This window comes from Podarcis cretensis (genome assembly GCF_951804945.1).
Source record: "Podarcis cretensis genome assembly, chromosome: 5".
Classification (NCBI taxonomy): Eukaryota; Metazoa; Chordata; class Lepidosauria; order Squamata; family Lacertidae; genus Podarcis; species Podarcis cretensis.
Window position 1 is genome coordinate 97,177,517 of NC_137174.1, and position 5,545 is coordinate 97,183,061.

Sequence of the window (5,545 nt, forward strand, 5' to 3'; positions counted from 1 at the left end):
ATCATTTTTTGCTGGTGTTAGTGTGGGTGTGTTAAAAGCCTTGCCTCTGAATACCAGTTGCTAGGAATCACAAGGGAGGGAACACACTCTTTAAATTAATACTATTTTACTTTCATTTTATTGCAACCCCTTGTTTTTCTCTAACCTTCATCTTGAAACATGAAGAACTAAGTTCTCCCCCCCCCAAGGAGAGAAGTGCTTTCGACCACCCCCACCCCCTTTTTTTGAATAGCATTGAATCAGAATTCCAGAGTTAGAACCTTTAGGCCTGTGTATGTCAGCACAGGGCGGGGAAACCTGTGCCCCCCCCTGTAGTGATCAGGTGGGATTGCTATGAGGAATTATAACAAATATAGAGTAAGCCATCTGTGTCAGCAATGAAAGCATTGGGTTGACTGGGTTTAAACTATTTTGATATGATTTTTGATCAATCCACACCTCTGCATCCCTGTTCCATTTCTCTTTCTTGACCAGTCACGTACACTGCCAGTTGCTTCGCCAGGCAGGCATCCGGGGTCATCAAAGACAGTGGGCAGTTTCTTTGATGTAGCTTTTCTGATATGTTAATCTTAGGATGTTAATCTTAGGGCCAGGAAACAGGTTTCACATAAAGGTGATAATGATCACTGTTCTCCTGGCCATCCTTCTTATCATGTATATTGCTTGTTTATCACCTCCCGGGGTTGCCAAATGCACTCCTTTGTACAGTGGTGCCCCGCAAGACGAATGCCTCACAAGACGGAAAACCCGCTAGACGAAAGGGTTTTCCGTTTTGGAGGTGCTTCGCAAAACGAATTTCCTATGGGCTTGCTTCGCAAGACGAAAATGGGCTTTCCTATGGGCTTGCTTCGCAAGACGAAAGGGGTTTTTTCCCCTTTCCCCCCCTTTTTCTAAGCCGCTAAGCCGCTTAACAGCTGATCCGCTAAGCCGCTTAACAGCTGATCCGCTAAGCCGCTTATCAGCTGATCCGCTGATCCGTTAAGCCGCTTAACAGCTGATCTGCTAAGCCGCTTATCAGCTGATCCACTAAGCCGCTAAGCTGCTTATCAGCTGATCCGCTAAGCCCCTAAGCCGCTAATGGGCTTGCTTCGCAAGATGAAAAAACCGCAAGACGAAGAGACTCGCGGAATGGATTCTTTTCGTCTTGCGAGGCACCACTGTAGTTCTGTTTTATTTACCCCATGCTTAATTAGTTTTGGTAGTTTAACTTTGTCCCCACGTGGGGTTTGTTGAAATGCTCAGAAGAAATCTGATTGGTTCTTACAAACACTCTGTAAAAAGTTCTTTTGTGAATAAAACGACCTGGGCCAGGGGCTGGAGACAGACAGACGGAGAGATTATTATACGTACCCTTCCCAGAGTCTTGCTGGTTCAAGCCTCTGTGTGTATTCTTATTAATCAGAGTTCAATCCTTCCTTTGCTTTGGGAATGCCTCAAGTGGTGCCCCATGTGAGGCTAACCTAAAAGGGAACCGTGTGAGGCTTGTAAAAAACCTCAGCGTGTGAGGCAAAGCTAAAAGGAAACCTCAGCAAAAGCAAACTCCTTCCTTTGCTTTGGGAATGCCTCACCCCCCCCCCCGAGGATACTGGGCTCCTGCTCCCATCACCCCTGACCATTGGCCCTGCTGGCTGGGGCTGATGGGAGCTGGGAGTCCAGCAATTTCAGAGGTGCCCCTGGTTCCAAGTTCCTGGCCCTTTCCCCCTAGCCCACCCAATTCCTTGTGCCAGCTGAAGCAGAACATTGGAGCTCTCCAGGGTGCTGAACTCTTGCTGCTCAGCACAGGGCAGCAGAACCTGAAATTACTGGACTAAAGTTCCCATCGTCCCCAACTATTGACCCTGCTTGCTGAGGCTGATGGGAGTTAAAGTCCAGCAACATTGGGATGGTCACCATACCCCTCATCTCAAATTATCTCCTAAATGCAGATGTGTGCACACAGACAAGCACTTTCTATGATGAAGTAATCCACCATACAGTTTACAATAATTTGTCTGCCATTAAAACTGGTATACTTTTGGGAGGATTGCAGCATGTGGTGTGTGTCTGAATGGAATGCGATTTTTTGAAAAGGTCAGGTTACTGGATAAATCAGAGAATGAAAGCCATGGGACATAGAAGTACATAAGTTATTAGGTCAGTGGTTTTACTTTCTGGGAACACTTTCCAGGTGAAATTGTTTCCTGAGAAGCCCAAGGTTGCAGAAGATTTTGAGATGCATTCATGCGTGCACTTTTTGTTCCCAGAAGGCTTTGGGCACTTCATGCTGGCTGGGGCTGATGGAAGCTGGGCCCCCAAAACATCTGGGATGCCATAGGCTCCATGCTCTTGATCTAGAGGATGGATGGGAGATGGATGGGAGAGGAAACCACAATGCTGGATTTTCAGCCCCTGGTTTCTAAGAGGTCATTGTATTTTATTTTATTTTCTTACATGGGGTTATATTGAGCATAGTCCTAAGTCACTGGTTCCATCAGGGCAAGGATTTCTCCTTGCATAATGGAACATTCCCCCTTCTTCAAGCCCTGTGTGTCTCCTAAGTCTGTTCCGGAGTTTTCACCAAAGCTTTCAAGCAAATTTTGGGATGGCGGAAGTCATGAAAATGGATATTTTGGGGGTACATACAGAGGCATGAGAACAAACATGCATATGAATTTTTTATGCATACTCTTACAAAAATTGCAAACAGCTGTGGAAATGGGGCAGACTGACATTATGACTGGAAAATTGAGAAACTGAGAGATAGAAGATAGCCTAACCCCCCCCCCTCTAAACTTACAGAAACTGCTTTTGTTCCAACTTCACAACCAAAATATATGATAACAACAAACTGAACACTAGCTCAGGTTTCGGTCTTGCCCCTTCCCCCAGACATCTGGTTAATTCTTGGGCTTTTAATTTTTTAAAAACTGCCTTCCTTTACTGTGTTCATTTGTTCTTTTGTTCCCCTGTTGATTACAAGAAGGACCTTTTGTTTTTGTACAAATGCAAAAGTACTCCAGAGATTTTTGTATGTCCAGATGGCAAATGAAAGTTCTTGGTGATGTCATGGCCTCTCCGCTCCGTGAACAACTGGCCTCTGTTCCAGGGTGTCCAATAATAATGTATTGAATCATTTCGTTTTATCATTCAGTCTTGGAGATGCTTCCCAAAGCATTCAACTGTCACAATAAGTAACTGCTTGCATGAGCAGAACAACCTCCACTTGTGCAATGGGGATTCCCTGCTCTTCTCCCAAATACACTGCCCCTTAAATATACTCAAGTTATCCCACCCCAACCTTTCAGAACAGACCTGAGAGTGTTGCAGGGTGTCACATGGGGGGAGGGGAGATGGGAGGGAGTCCCATTTTGCAAGTGGAAGTTGCACAACTATTTAGTAGAATACTGCTCAAAGTGTCCCCTCCAATGCCAGAGCAAGACCTCCACTTATTATAATATTACGCAGTTTTCCAACAGAAATTACGCACACCCACACACCCACACACCCCTCTATTAACTTACATATAAAATAGTAGTTCATTTTCTCTCCTGAGACCTCATATAGCAATACAGTGATACCTCGGGTTACATACGCTTCAGGTTACAGACTCTGCTAATCCAGAAATAGTGCTTCAGGTTAAGAACTTTGCTTCAGGATGAGAACAGAAATCATGCGGCAGGTGCGCGGCAGCAGCAGGAGGCCCCATTAGCTAAAGTGGTGCTTCAGGTTAAGAATGGACCTCTGGAACGAATTAAGTACTTAGCCCAAGGTACCACTGTATAAAATAAATTATAATCAACAGAATGCATATGTTCAGGTAGGTAGCCGTGTTGGTCTGACGCAGTCGAAATAAATTAAAAAATTGCCCAGTAGCACCTTAGAGACCAACTAAGTTTGTTCTGGATATAAGCTTTCGTGTGCATGCACACTTCTTCAGATGCACTGAAACAGAAGTCACCATACCCTTATATAATGCATATGTAACATACATCAATATTCTCACCTTGTTTTCATTTCGTTCATTTTTTAAAATAGTTTTTATTGAGTTCTGCAGATTTTATATTCATCACAATCAATGTTTTTTTTTTAAAAATGATATATAAATCCCTACCTCCCCCCCCCCACTTCCCCCAACATCCTCTTCTGGTTCATTATGTATTTACTTCTCCTGCCTGTTTTCTTCTACTTTCATTTTATAATCTTTTAATTAAATATTGTTATAATCTTACCAATTTTGTACCATACTTTCCACATTACTTCTTACCCTTTGTTATTTCCCCATTATTACATCTTAACTTTTTTTGCTTGTTTTCTTAATGGCAAGTGTTTACTCAAACCCTGCTAGTGACTCCACTTCTTTCATTTCATTCATTTATCCAGTTGGGTGATTGTTCCAAACCACCCTGTGGCTTGTACAAAGGGCGGTTTATAAAAGTCAAACATGGAAAAAAGAATGCATAAAATAACACAGTCCCTGAAGTACACAACGAGGTATAACAACCTACAAAACAGTGATTTATTAAAAGCAGCAGCAGCAGCAGCAACCAGCTGATTTCTCCAACCACGTTTTTTCTCCTCCTAATGCCCACTGAAAAAAGGCAAGTCTTAACCGCTGCCCATAAACCCACCTCCATAGGAAGGGAATTCCAAATGGGAGGAGCCACCACCGAAAAGGCTCCTCCCTTCCTGGTCCCCATACCACATCCTTCATCCTGCATAGGGACCATGAAGAGGGACTCCCCTGATGAAGTAAAGCAGTAGTTTCACAATGAAAAGATGTAACTGGTTTTTGCTACCCTTTTTGGCTCTAGGATGTTGAATGAAACTCATGGCCCCCATGTGAAAATCTGGGGAAAGCAGGCAGTTAGGTGAACATGATACTGGCAAGGCACCTACCCTGGCAAGGAAGCAATCCTGTATAGCAGGTCAGTATTATTACTACAACACAGACAGGGGCTCAGGCTGAGAGGGTGGTTTGCCAATGAACCAGCCCATGAACGATGAAGTTTGAGCCATAAAATTGATATGCGTGGAGCTACAATTTGTGCGAAACCTGAGCTGCTTTCTGGGAAAGCTGCACTCATGCTTGTCCTTCATGTGAGCGAGCTGTGTCTGTCTGTAGCCTGCAAGGACCAGTTTCATTATATGCCAGGTTCTTCTAAATACATGGCTGACACATGCTTGAAATGGCTTGGTTTATTCCTTATGGAAATTAGGGAAAAGAGCCATGGTAGATCAACTGCTCTGCATGCAGAAGGTCCCAGGCTGTGTTTGAGAAAAACGGGCCAGAAGAGGAGGACCTTTGGTCTGATCCAGCTAATACCATTCTGTGCAGGAGTTGAAAACAAGTACTGAATCGTATTGCAAATAAATTAGCAGCTGGAAGACATTCACATCTAAATAATAATAATAATAATAATAATAATAATAATAATAATAATATTAATTTATTATTTATACCCCGCCCATCTGGCTGGGCTTCCCCAGCCACTCTGGGCGGCTTCCAAAAAAATATTAAAATACTGTAATACATCAAACATCAAAAGCTTCCCTAAACAGGGCTGCC